The sequence below is a fragment of the Megalobrama amblycephala genome, linkage group LG2, assembly GCF_018812025.1.
Source record: "Megalobrama amblycephala isolate DHTTF-2021 linkage group LG2, ASM1881202v1, whole genome shotgun sequence".
In the NCBI taxonomy this organism is placed as follows: Eukaryota; Metazoa; Chordata; class Actinopteri; order Cypriniformes; family Xenocyprididae; genus Megalobrama; species Megalobrama amblycephala.
In genome coordinates this window covers 16,706,046-16,721,459 of record NC_063045.1, presented here as the reverse complement: position 1 = coordinate 16,721,459, position 15,414 = coordinate 16,706,046, and the positions used below count along the sequence as shown (strand labels likewise).

The 15,414-nt window shown below is 34.9% G+C and overlaps 1 long non-coding RNA gene across 3 annotated transcripts in view; it reads right to left on the bottom strand.

Moving 5' to 3' along the window:
- Positions 1 to 12,272: 12,272 nt before the first annotated feature.
- Positions 12,273 to 15,414, bottom strand: part of LOC125263842 — a 16,024-nt gene continuing 12,882 nt past the window's right edge. For all 3 annotated transcript variants that reach the window (XR_007183911.1, XR_007183909.1, XR_007183910.1), the window contains exon 3: positions 12,273 to 12,918. This is a non-coding gene — a long non-coding RNA (uncharacterized LOC125263842). The remainder of the gene's footprint in view (positions 12,919 to 15,414) is intronic.

Here is a 15,414-nt window from a genome sequence, read left to right as displayed (position 1 = left end):
GAGGCTTCGTTACCTCATAAGTGTTTCGAAATTTCAATGGTTCACCACTGGAGGGCGTGACTTTGGCAGTTTGATACATGCTCTGAACCACTGATTCGAAACAAAATATTGATAAAGCTTCAAAGCTTCATGAAGCAGTGTTTTAAAATCGCCCATCACTGGTAAATAAAGTCGTTTATTTAGTTTTTTGGCAGACAAAAAGTATTCTTGTCACTTCATAACATTAAGGTTGAACCACTGAACTCAGTTCTGTTTTAAAGGTGCCATCGAATGTTTTTTTACAAGATGTAATATAAGTCTAAGGTGTCCCCTGAATGTGTCTGTGAAGTTGCAGCTCAAAATACCCCATCGATTTTTTTTAATTAATTTTTTTAACTGCCTGTTTTGAGGCATAATTAGAAATGCGCCGATTCAGGCTGCAGCCCCTTTAAATCGTGCGCTCTCTGCCCCCTCCCGAGCTCTCGACTCTATCACTGCATAAACAAAGTTCACACAGCTAATATAACCCTCAAAATGGATCTTTACAAAGTGTTCGTCATGCAGCATGTCTAATCGTGTAAGTATGGTATTTATTTGGATGTTTACATGTGATTCTGAATGAGTTTGATAGTGCTCCGTGGCTAACGGCTAATGCTACACTGTTGGAGAGATTTGTAAAGTTGTGAAGTTATGAAGTTGTGTTTATGAATTATACAGACTGCAAGTGTTTAAAAATGAAAATAGCGACGGCTCTTGTCTCTGTGAATACAGTAAGAAACGATGGTAACTTTAACCACATTTAACAGTACATTAGCAACATGCTAAGGAAACATTTAGAAAGACAATTTACAAACACCACTAAAAATATCATGATATCATGGGTCATGTCAGTTATTATTGCTCCATCTGCCATTTTTTGCTATTGTCCTTGCTTGCTTACCTAGTCTGATGATTCAGCTGTGCACAGATCCAGATGTCCTGCCCTTGTCTAATGCCTTGAACATGGGCTGGCATATGCAAATATTGGGGTTATACATATTAATGATCCCGACTGTTACGTAACAGTCGGTGTTATGTTGAGATTTGCCTGTTCTTCGGAGGTCTTTTAAACAAATGAGATTTATATAAGAAGGAGGAAACAATGGAGTTTGAGACTCACTGTATGTCATTTCCACGTACTGAACTCTTGGTATTCAACTATGCCGAGGTAAATTCAATTTTCAATTCGATGCCACCTTTAAATATGTCTTTAGTAGCTTTCTGGATCTTGAGAGGTTCAGTGAGATTAGCTGGCAATAGAGGCCTCACTGAGCCATCGAATTTCATCAAAAATATCTTAATTTGTGTTCCAAAGATAAACGAAGGTCTTACGGGTGTAGAACGACATGAGGGTGAGTAATTAATGAATGAATTTTCATTTTTGGGTGAACTAACCCTTTAAGACACTTTTATTATTATTTGGAATAACATGCACTGATCAATCATTCACAACAAGAATAGAAATGTGCACATTTCAAATAAATAGGGTTAATTTTGATTTCATGTTGACTCTATGACTTATAATAGAGTCAGCTGTTAATTGTGCATTTAAAATAGTTTTAAAAGCCACTGTAAAGATAGGCTTTCCTTAGAAGAGACATTTCAACGTCTGTTTGCAATCAGTAACACAAGTCACTTAAATCATGTGATGTCATCTTGCGTTGCAAGCGCTCAACACGTGGGAGGTATTGAGGCGGGAAACATGTTGAACAAGCGCCTTCCTCGCCGTGGTCTAGGAAATGTGGGAACAGGATGGGCAGCCGACCGCCCCATCAAAACACTGTGGTCAGCCACCACTTATGCTGCAGGCAGAAAATAAAGGAGGCCACGGGGAACGCTCGAGGTGGGGATGTGTTTAAATAAAGCCTTTCGATAAGTTGGCGAAGGAGTAACGCGCCGGTGTTGTTGTTGAAATGATCCCAAGTCTGACCCTAAAACTTGGCCAGTCAAAGGCAATCACTTTCTCCCTTTTATTGACGCGGGTTTAGGGTTTTTCTCCCTCGTCGTCAAGCGTTACAGCCCACCACCACCATCCAGCTGTGATATTAACTGAAAACGATTAAGGTGGGACCACACGGGCGGCCCTCGGACCAGACTTTGCGATGCGGAGATGAAAAAGCACAGTATTTTTAGGAAATCCCTGCAGAGGATGTCGGGCGAAAGATTTACTTCATCGCTGTAAAGCACATTTAAGTGCCACCTATGAAGAAAATGATTTTGATATATATCATTTGTATCCAATTATGGAAAGGGAGAGTTTTTGGCGACGCCATATTAATCATGACTCCGGTGAATGCTGAACGGAGCTCATGATGTTTCTCCGGTCTGCAAAAAAATCATTTGAAAGATCAGTGGCTTGACTTTGATTTTCATATTTACCTATAGTGAATCATTGTGCCTCGTCATGTTTGCACGAAGTACATTATCCTTTAATATTATAAATAACAATAATAATACATACAAATAAAATACATAATTGTATATTAATTTAATGTTAATTTCATAACATTTAGAAATGATAATTATATAATTATAATTAATGATTATATAGATTTTAAAGGGGACCTATTATGCAAAATTCACTTTTGTGTAGGCAGTGTGATGTGTACACAAACACCCTATAATGGTAAAAATTCACCCACTCCTCTTTTTTAAATCCCTATAAATCATACATGGTGTCTCAGAACAAGGCGTTTGCAGATTGTAGCTTTTGTGACGTCACAAATGCCTAGTCCCCGCCCACAACTGATGATGGACTCTGCCTTATTAGCATAAACCCCTCCCTCAGAGAGCTGTACACGTTTATCTCCTCACCAGAGTATTTAACTGCAGCATTCAAGTAAGAAATGTATTCTTATTAAAACTAAGTTATTCAATCAAGAGCAGAGAGTGATTTTCTGTTTTTCTTTTGTTGTTTGATTCATATTACAGCATATGCAGCTGTAGGTACTGAATATTACGCTGCTTTCACTTTATACACAGATCTAATATACACATGTGATTTCTTTACTTGCTGTTTACATTCACAGACATAACCGACTGTGTTTGTGTGTTTTTGACATAACCTTGTTTGTATTTGATAGTTTAAGCGCAGTAACACACAAAAGAGGACGCGCCGCCTGACTTCTAGCATTCTGTGCGCGTGCTTCGGATGTGTGTGTTCAGAAAACCATATATCAGAAGTTTAGACTGTTAAGGCTTTAAAACACATGCAGAAAATAAACTTTCATGATGATGAAGAACTGCCATGTCACGTGAGCGTGGCCGCAATAGAGGTGATAATCAAAACCAAACAGATGTTTTGTTAGTTTTTGGCAGAGTGTCAGAGGCGTGAGTTGTACAGGCTCCGCCCTCTGCTGGAAAGAGGGGAGGGGAGCAGCAGCTCATTTGCATTTAAAGACACATGCATGAAAACAGCATGTTTTTCCTTCCACTCAAAACTGGGCATTTACAACATGTAATAAATTATCTGTGGGGTATTTTGAGCTCCCCCACCCAAAATTAGAAATGGCCAAATCGTATGTGACGAATAAGTAGCTAAACATTTAATATTTAACGACTTATGATTGAAATATTCAGCAACCGACAATAATATCCAGTGATGCAAACTACTCAACATTTTTATGAAATTCACCATTTTGAATTGAAAACATGCTATTTGATTAATATTATATAATTGACGTAATTCATAACTAAATGTGACGAGATAAGAAATGTTTTGCATTTTTAACATATTAGACATACAAATAAGAGTGAATATATAGTTTTTTTGTTGTTGTTTTTTTAAATTTGCAAATAGTTTAAATTGATTACTTAATAACTACAATAAACCTGGATTACCCAATAACCCCCACCACCAGAAAAAAAAATCATTGTCTCCCCTAATGTTCAAGACATAATAAAAAAAAAAAAAAAAAAAAAATATATATATATATATATATATATATATATATATATATATATATATATATATATATATTATTAATATCAAAAATATATTAATTAAAAATACACTTAATAAATATTAATAATGCATAATAAATAGATGCATTATATTTTTATACATTTAATAATATTTAAGTATTATTAAAATACAACTTAATTCATTCATATATATTAAACAACAATGTAGCCTACTTTCTTTTACTTATATATTTAATGGCAAATATAAAATTAAATAAAAAAAATTATTAATTAAATTAATTATAAATAAAATAATTAATTCATATTAATTTTAATATTAATTTAATAATAAATAGTATTTAAAAAAACAAAGAATATTTTAATTATTAATAACAATTATATATTTAAAATAAAAAAAATGTAGTATATAATAATGCTACAGTAAGGTCAAATGTTCTCTATGGGCAGAGCACTGATATTATGTCAAAAGTGAAGGAGACACTGAGGGAAATACTATTATTAATAAAGCATATTTAGAAAAATAAATATATTAATTACATTGTTAATTTAAATCGATATATATTTCAATAATAAAGACCAGACTGACTTGCACGCAAGTGTAACTCCAACAGATGTCTACAAACACAAGCTTCTTTCCTGCTTACGGTTGCTATGCGACACTTTCTGGCCTATCTGCTTCCTCTTTGGACTATAGCTCATTTCCGTACGACGGTGCAAAAATAGCCAAGCCCTCTGCACCCCTCCATGTTGTTTCTTCCTCTCTGCACTCCAGGACATCGATCAAGCCTGTTCCTGGGCTTCCTATCTTTTCCTGTGGCCGACAGAAGTGAAGAACCACGAGGCTTGTCTTCTTATTTGACCTTATTTGATTTTTTCCCACTGTTTCCTATTGAACCGAGGAGAATCTTCACTCCGTATTCACCTGTTAAGGCGACAACTTCTTCACAAAGATTCATTTATTAGAAACGTTTCGCTTCTATAAGCTAGACTTGTTCCTCCGCTTTTGCTCGAGGGTAACACAACACCCTAAATATACCGTAAGAACATCTGCCTCAGCACTCCTTCACATTAAAAAGGTCCATGTGGGCCTCCTTTGCTTTTTCAAACCTTTATTTTGAAACCGATTCCTGCCAAGTCTGTCTTGTTGTCTCTAAATGTGTTATTTCTCGGGTCTGATTAATGTCCCTCTTCACCACAAGATGATGTTTGAAACATGGTAATCAAGATGTAATCCCCAAATCCCTGTGTGGTCAACACGACTGAATCTGGAGTTTCTCATCAGGGTTTTTTCTGCATTTATTTCACTAGTCCTCTTGGAAAGGAAGGGAGGCATGGAGCAGCGCCATGCCAGGTTCTGCAAACTGTGGCATGTGCACTTTTTCCCAAGCCACAGCTAGACCGGTGCAGATTCATTTCCACTTCTATATTTTTGCAGAAGTAGAAGTTAATAAACTACCGTAACCAGTTTCAGCACATATTGTATATGGGCAGAACCGTGCAAAATATACACGTCTTTGTTATTGTAAGTGGCAGTGTTTAAGCAGCTCGTCCGTGATGGTTCTTGATCATCCAGGAGTCTGAAATGATTCATTATTATTATCTAAATCTAGACTTTACCTTTAAACAGTGAATGAAGGAAAATATTCCCTGTGGACTCCACACTGGTAACCGTTTCAAACATTCACACAACGAAGGTTATACTTTTCGAAAATCAACCCTGGCCTTTTTTAGGAGGTGCACATCTCCTCGAAGGAAGCATTGCTTTAGCTCTCATCTCAAGCCCTTTGGTTTGCTCCACAGATATTTCCTGAGGAAAACAGACCCGTTTAAATTCGCTCTGCAAGAGAGATTCAGACTCCCGTTAAAAACTCAACTTGAGCTGACAAAAAGAAAAATCACTGAATTTCAGCTGCACTACAGATGCAGTGGTGTGACGTAAATATATTATAGAGGACGTATTCATTTACAACATTAGTATACTTCAATTCCAAATATAATAAAACTACCATATTTTACCAGTCTCTCGATTTAAATTGGTATACTTGATTTAATACATGATTCAAAGTATATTTAAAAGTATAATTAAAGTATATTATCCCTTAATTAATTGTAAATTTAATTGTTAATAAAAAATATTATTATTATTGTTATTACTATATTTCTGCTATTTTGATTTTTACTTAATTTACATATAATTAAAATATCAAAATAGTGGAAATATAATAACAATAATAATAATAATATGTAAAACATAATATTATAATATTCAGTATAATAAATATGATGAATAAGAAATAATAAAGAAACATTACTTTTAATAATTTAATAACAATAACATAATAATAATAATAATAATAATGATTCTGTTATTATTATATTTCCACTATTTTAATTAATTTATATGTAACTGAAAAATCTAAATAGTTGAAATATAAAAGTATTAATAATAATAATAACATATTATTATTATTATTAAATGTACTATAAATGAAAATAATATGGAATAACATAATATTATTAAATATATCAAAATAATATCTAATACCATAATGTTATTAAATCTAATTATAAATAATAATTCATTTAAAATATTATTAATAAAAATAATAAAGAAATAAATTAAAGAAATATTGATTTTAATATTGATTCTATAATAATAATTTCTATTCTTTTTATTTTTAATTAATTTATCATTTCATAAAATTGTGGAAATATATAAATAATATGTAATAACATAATATTATTAAACATAATATAAATAAAAATAACAAATAATGCATAAGAAATAATAAAGAAACATTACTTTTAATGTTGATTCTATTATTATTATATTTCCACTATTCAAAATAATGGAAATATAAAAGTAATAATAATAATAACATATTATTAATCATAATGTAAATAAAAATAATATGTAATAACATAATATTAATAAATATAACAAAATAATATCTAATACCATAATGTTATTAAATATGATTATAAATAATAATTAATTTTAAATATGAATTAATAAAAAAATAAATAAAAGAAATATTGATTTTAATTTTGATTCTATAATAATAATGATAATAATAATAATTAGTATTATTACATTTCTATTCTTTTTATTTTTAATTATTTTAAATATAATTTTATAATTTAGAAAAAATTGTGGAAATATATAAATAATATGTAATAACATAATATTATTAAATATAATATAAATAAAAAATAAGAAATAATGCTTAAAAAATAATAACGAAATATTACTTTTAATGTTGATTCTATTATTATTATTATATTTCCATTATTTTTTTTTATTTTAATCAAAATAATAACAAAGTAATAACAAAAAATATTAAATATAAATAAATTATTAAATTAAAAAAAATGAAAAATAATAAAGAAATATTACTTTTAATGTTGATTGACAATAAAAATGTAGACACAATGTGAACAGCTTGAGCAGTCAGGTCAAACGTTGTGTGCAGACAGAGCACTGATAGTCCCGGGATGTCAGACGTGAGCGGGATAAGAGGAGGACTCCTTGAAGGGGTGGAGACCAGACTGCGATGGCATCTTGCTCTCAGATGATTCATCAATGTCTTTCCAAGCTCCAGAGAACGGACATGCTGACTTGTTTTATGTGGGAAGGGCTTGGCAGGCCGGAGGGGGGCTGCGGTCTGATTGTAAAACATGGAAGAGGAACATGTTAAACGTATTGATACAATCATGTCAGGAAATCCCATGACCCACCACCTCCTTAGTTTCCGCTCCAGTTTCCATTAACGTAGGCCATTATAGTCTGGCTAAGTTTGCCTCAGTTGGAAAAATCAGCGCATTGCTGCCAGGTGAGCTTGGAAACAAAAATCCTCATTAAAATCAAGAGGAAAATTTGACATTCTCTAAAAACAAATTTTTGTTGAATCAAAAATGCAATAACATTTTTAATCAAACTGAGGAAATTTGAGCTCTGATAGCTCTGAATTAGACCGAAGGGGTCAAAGTGTCCTTCTGAACAGGGTGCTGCTATATAGTCCTCATCAATCAAAAGAGGTCTGACTGGAGACTATAGAGCCTTGATGAGAAGGAGAGAACCCGAAAGAAACCACTTTGAGCGGTGTACCTGTACTTCTAGAGTCTGCGAGAGTCAAGGTAAAGGGCCTATTACTGCACTGCCTATTTCTTGGACGTCAGTTGATGATATACCTTTTGAAGGATGATTCAATTTGTTCTTCTTTCTTCTGCCCACCAGATCTGATTTCTAGCGCGATTTGGTTGCACAAATAAAGTTACTTGGAGCCAGCAAAGAATTTCACCTGTGATATTTTCTCAGAAAGAAACTCGAAGAAACTGAATGCAACTTATATATTATACTATATCATTATTTTATTTTCATATTTTTTAAATAAAATGTACATTTTAAAAATAGAAGTAAACATATAGTGGGATCCAAAAGTCTGAGACCCCACTGTAAAAATGATTTTATGGTGAAGTAAATACTACAGTAAAAAACAAATGTAATTTTTACATGAAAAAGTTATAGTTCAGGCTAAAATAAAAAAATAAAAAAATAAATAAATTCTATGTTAGTACTCAATTTAAGCTTGTAGAAATTAAAGCTTAAATATCAACATTATAAAATTAACTTTCTGATACTGGTGTTCCCATCATGCACTGGGCCTTGAATAATTAATGAGGTCAATTTTTCACTGTTTTCCAACTGTTTTTACACTGTTTTATCATTGCTTTTGTGGTTATGTTTAGTAACTTGCCATTTTGTGATATTTGGACCACATTCACACTCAAAACAATCCATCGAATGTTACCGTCATTGTGTATTGTGTACCAAGTACTGAGATCTCTGTGTTCAGATGCAGTGTTATCTCTAATATGAAGATATGGTCTATTGTATTATTTATTTATTTACTTAGATGTTTCTTTAAAAGCATGGTTTAATTCAGTGTTATATTGTTTGAGTAAAATGTATTGCAAAAGGAACTTCAACAAAGTAGAAATTACTCAACCTTTTACTGGCCAAGTAGTTTTCCTTTGTTTTACTAGTATTTTCAGATCCATGAATATGCAAATTAGCCCCGTCTCCACTCACTCGCACAAGCTCAGAGATCCACTCGATCAACTTTACTGTAGTAAACGCTACACGATGGCAAGTAGAAATACAGTTTTTTTGTTTGTTTGTTTTTTCAGCCATATATGTTTAAACCAGAAACTGATTCAGAAGAAGTGGAAGAGTGAATTATACAGACTTGTAAAGTTGATGTATCAGAAATGTAATGCGTTTTATGTATCGCTCTCTACAACATCGGACACATAACGGCAATTAACACGATAAGCCTTTTGCTTTATGTTATCAAACAGCTAATAACGTGTTGCTAATGTTACACAAACCATGTTCCCGTTCGCCATCTGGCAGTGTCTTTTTTCACTGCAGTTTTAAACAGAAACTACTCAGCAATAGTGTTGACTGATGAATTTGCACATGGTTTCTCATAAAACACCACATAGACATAAACAACATTAAAAACTTGATTTTCATCACAGGGTGTCTTTAAGTTTCAATACCATTACAGATTGTATTGACAGCATAAAAACTGGAGTGAAAAGTCTAATTGAAAATGTAAATATAAAAATGTATGAAATTCAGGATGAGAAATGCAATATCAAATTTGCTTGATTTGTGAATTAGTTTTACATTTTTTAAAACAAATCTTGGCACTAACCATCTGTAACTGTGCCATATCGTGTGATCACAGGAGGTTTGGGTATGCAGTCAAAGATTTTAAAGGGAGGATATCGGTGTGACCCTTGGGGGCCATGTACAGCTGAACAGGCTGTACCTTTTCCTGTTTGGAGCCATTTATCTTGTCCAGTGTTATCAGGGCATCGGCCGTGTCTGCAACCTTTTTACTACACTTTTACCAAGTTACAAATTTTACATGCAAACCAAATTTTAGGGTTCCGCCACATTATATAACTACGCCTGGATCCAGAGCGACCGAAAGCAGCTCTTCCCAAAACACGGGTCGAATGTCACTGCCTTTGATGGATAGGTTCCCATTGGTGTCCCATGGGTTATGTAGGGGGAAGAGCCGGGCCCCGGTCTCCTTAGATCTCTCAGTAGAGAGCCGAACACAATGGAGGACAACCCTCATGGAGTCTCGCTACTCCGTACGGGTGCATGTGGCATTTGCAGGAAGCCAAGACTACAGGGTGTGGGGCCGTGCTCTCTGCAAAGATCCGATTTCCACATTCTTCCCTTCTGCCACACCTAAGTCCTTAATTGTCTGGCCACAGACAAAGTATTTTGAGACCACACCATCGCAAGCCAGCTTTTTATTCGGGACCTGGATGTTTCGTTTGGGCCGGAACCAGAGGTTTGGTCGAGATCGGTCGGCTTGCGTGCAGCCGTTCTCAGGAGGAGGGAAAGAAAATGGGATTATTTGGGAATTCACGCCGGCGAGAAGAGAAGACAAGTTCGGATTCATTTAGTCTGCAACTGAACTAACTAAATACATGGCATTTTCCACATTATCCCGACATTGATATCAGTCTCAATGTGAAGTGGATTGTATAAGATGGTCTTTTCATATAAAATTCAAATCAATGCGTTGGTTACGAGATAAAAAGATTACAGGCGCCGCATACACCTTGCATGAGAAAACCTTGGTTGCTCAGTGTTAGCAGCTTGCTTCCAATTCCTTTCCTTTCATGTCTTTTTCCCCGCACCGCTTGTTTCTGATCAATAAAGGTCTATTTTCTCCCACACAAGGTTTCCCATTCAATACATCTGCCAGGGGTTTTAAAAACATAGAAGCATGATCCATTTATTATTGGCTGTTACCATGATCTGTCTTCCCAGATTCCTGCCATTGAGAATGAGTTTTGTTTATTTCCTTTATACGCCCTTTATTGACTGCCATTGGCGGATGGCCAATCAATCATAACCTACGAGATGTGCAATTCGCTAGCGCACACGCAGCCCGCCCTCATCAACCAATGAGAGCGGGGTTTGCTTTAGTCCAACTTGCGGCTGTTGTTTATTTGTCGTTGATCACCAGTCCAGCTACTTTATAATTCAGTTGAATGCATAATAAGGTATGTCTGACAGTACTATGAATAATGTGATTGAATATTGCATCAGGTGTAATATGCTGACCCAAACGAACACGTCAATACTTATGTGTCAGAACGGCTGATTTGAATGAGAGTCAATAGTGAACAAATATGCTGTGTTGCTTTCGGGACCGCCTACGCTCTATATATCAGTCTTTGTGATTGGCAACATATTTCAATGAATCATTTTGTATAAAAGCACTGTACTTTGCATTGATGTATTCAATGCTTTTAAGACAATGTTTGTATAAGTATCCTTATAAAGACCAGAAAATGGCATAACATGCACCAAAAAGGTTGACTTAACTACCTGCATTCAGTACTAGGATTTGTAGTTGCAATGGTAGCATGCTGATAAGCAAGAACAATAAGATATTAAGTCTTAAGTTTCCGCAACTTTATTTTTTTGTAATTGTGACTTATACTTGAGACTTTATGTCTCACAGTTTCGACTTGTAATTGTGACTTTATATTTCATAATTACCATTTCTTTCGATTGTGACTTCATTTCCAATAACCGTGCCTTAATTTCTTGTAATTGTGACATATACTCCACCATTCAGTTTGGAGTCAATGCGATTTTCTTTTTTTTTTTCTTTTTTTTATGAAGTTGATACTTTATTCAGCAAGGATGCATTAAATTAATCATTGATTATAATGTTACAAAAGATGACATTGATTCGTGTATCTGGTTGCGTAATCCACTTTTGAGTAAATTTGACATGTTGGGTTTTTAAAATTAAGCCCTACATCTTCTCAGTTTGATTACTTATATCTGAAAACTACATGTGAAATTTAATAGTCTCATTCCCCCACTTCTTTCTACCCAGATGTTTTAACGTCACTTGCAAATAGGTGTATTGATTCAATGAAAATATTCAAAAACGTGCATCTTCTGAATGTGCTTCGCAGAAGGTTCTTGGCGGTCAGCAGAAAGAATTGGGAGCGTTTTGTCCCTGTGATAAATGGAGCGCTTTGGCAGGTCACTTCTCCCCCCTCAACCCTCCCCGAACGCCACAATTTGTTCCCTACAGAGGGCGGGAGACGAATCTCTGCGGGTGACAGATTTATTGGTATCCACATGAGGCAAAACACCTCAAAGTCCCTGTAAAGGCCCCCAGACCACTGCGGAGAGAGATTGAACTCCCATTTATATCCAGTCGGATTCCAGTAAAATATTTCATGTTTCATGAACGAAGACCTGGAAGCCTGGATTTTGTGAAGAACAACATTTATTTTCACACATTAGGGTGACGAGCACCTTTGAAGGGACTATTAAAATATTCACGCCACTGTAATGTGTCAACAGCACGGTTTTCTTGGTGTGCAGAAATATATGTGGACGATTTCTGGGTGTCTGCAGGAGCTGGAAGTGATTTTTTATTGGCCACTGGTGCTCAAAACATGACTCGGGCCGTTTTGCATGTGCAACGGCCCACTTCTGAGTTCACAGGTGTCCCGGCCGCAGAATCCACCTCGGAGAATGGCTCTAATTAACGGCGGTGCAGCTCTCTTGGACAGAACGGACATGGGTGGTCCACCTCACGTTACCTCAATCTGTTCCCACCAGCCGCGCTGCTCCAAAAATATACAACGTTTTGGACCGGGTTACCCGAGTCTGCCAAGCATCTCCCTTTAAGCCCAATTTACATTCAGGACCCCTGAAATACTCCGTCCAAACTTCCGTCAAAGCCAGACTTCTTTGTGGCGACCACATCTCAATCTGCTGTCAGGAACTGAATCTGAGGGAGGGGAAAATGTGATTGTTTTCTTCGTTGGCCCAAATTGAAGTCGCATGTTTGATTCGGGAAATCTTCCAGATCCAGGCGAACGGGTCGGCTGCCAAACAGGAAGAAGAGGCTGTACAGAGAAGGAAGAAATAAGAGCAATCTTCAACGCAATGCTTTGCCCGCTTGAGCCAAAACAAATACAATCTCACGGACCTTAATGACATGATGTCAATAGTGTGGCTCTTCAGAATGAAGACTTGAGAACATGATATGCTTTACTTTAAATAAGCATTTGAGGTTTCTGTCAGAGCCAATTGGAAAATGACTATCTTTTGTTTACAAGTACATATTCCATGGCACGTAATGTTTAAAAAGAGATTCAAATCATTTAATCTGCTTGAACTGTGTGTTATTAGATGTTAAAGTGAGCTAAAATGGTCTATTAAAGGAATATAATGGGTTCAACACTTATGCTGATTACGAACATTTCTTATTATTATCAATGTTGAAAATAAATGAATAAAAAGTTCGACAGCATTCATTTGAAATAGAAATCTTTTGTAACATTATAAATCTCTTTATTGTCAATTTTGATCAATTTAATGCACTATTACAGTATCAGTTTCTTTGGGGGAAAAAATCGTACTGACCCTAAAGTTTTGAACGGTAGTATGTCACAATTACAAGAAACGAAGACACAATTATTGGAAATAAAGTTGCAATTTTGAGAAACAAAAGTCACATTTGAAAGAAATCTTAATTATGAGAAATAAACGTACAATTAGAAGAAACAAAGTTTGAGATTTGAAGTCTCAACTATTAAATATAGTCACAATTACGAGAATTAAAATCACAATTGAAAATTTACCACTGTAAAATGTTGATTTTAACAGCTTTACAGCTCAAATAACACACAAGTTTTAACAGTACAATCAATGAAATCAACCATTATATATCATAGTTAACCGTTTTTGAAACCATTAGGAAAGTAAAAACAAAACTTTGGATTTCCCTATAGTGCATGTACTGTACGTTCATAACTTACGGCTGTTAACACCTCTCGTAATGAGCAAGGCTCTGTCCCGAGACGAACACGAGACATTATGATGTCTCTCAACATCTCCCCTGCGTCTCGGAGGTTTACAGTAAGCGCTATGACGCAAATCTCCCAGGGCTTTCCCGTCTCAAAGAACCTCCCAGCCAGAGACATGTTATTCTAATGGGTTAATGATCGGCTCTCAAGTTAGAGTGCCATTAAACGCAGGGCAAACTGTATCTCTTTCTGTCTAACACACAAGCACACACACACACACACTCAATCTACCCTGGGAAGAGTGTAGAGAGCTAATTGATGAAGATTCTTCCCTATCAAAACAGCCCACCATCATAAATGCCATTCCAGTGTGTCGCGCTGTTCAAACAGTGGCCCTGTGTTAATGGTTAGGTAGAAGTATTTGCTCTGCATTAGTCGGTACCTGAGCCGGCACAATAGTGACCCTTGATGATAGAGGAAGCAGACAAAAAAGGATGACTAAATGGGTCTGAGTGCTACAGAAAGTCTTACCGTCGCTTGTCCCTCAGGAAAAGGTCAGCAAACATTTCAGCAGGTTAGACACCAATCATTCCTTGATGGAAAGATTGAGATTACTTTTGCTTTAATTAAAAAATAGGTTACAAGATGATTTACTCTATATATACATGGAAAAATAACACTTTTATGGAGAAATAAATGCAATTTTATTTCACTAAATTTGCTCTAGACAAATACGATGTCTATTTTTAGCTAAAAAAGAAAATCTGGACTGGAGCATGAAAGAAAATGGAATGGGGAAAACTACAAAGACTGTTCCGGCCTAATTACAATACAATAAATATTGTGTTCGGTGTTGAATGTAATGGCTAATAAAACTGGTTATAAAACTTTATACAGAAAAGATTATTAAGGTTATTAATTTTTAAATATTATTTTAACACTCATATTGTTTATGTCTTCTGGCTATAAGAAGCAGTAAAAGAAAAAGTGAAAATATTAAATGTGAAAAATATTAATAACACAAATTTTCACTAAAATGTTATTTTGTTAATCAAAGTTGTTAAAGGGTTACTTCACCCAAAAATGAAAATTCTGTCATTAATTACTCACCCTCATGTCGTCCCACGCTCATAAGACCTTCGTTCATCTTCGGAACACAAATTAAGATATTGTTGATGAAATCCGATGGCTCAGTGAGGTCTCTATTGGTACTAAAAACATATTTAAATCAGTTCATGCGAGTTCAGTGGTTCTATCTTAATATTATAAAGCAACAAGAATACGTTTTGTGCGCCAAAAAAACTAAATAAAGACTTTTCAACAACATCTATATGGGCCGATTTCAAAACACTGCTTCAGAGCTTTACGAATCAAATCAGTGAATCGGAGTGCCAAAGTCACGTGATTTCAGCAGTTTAGCCGTTTGATAGGAGATCCGAATCACTCATTCGAAACAAAAGATTCATAAATCTCAGAAGCTTCATGAAGCAGTGTTTTGAAATCAGCCCATACAGATATTGTTGAAAAGTCTTTATTTTGTTTTGTTTTTTTGGTGCAAAAAAAGTATTTTGTTGCTTTATAATATTAAGATAG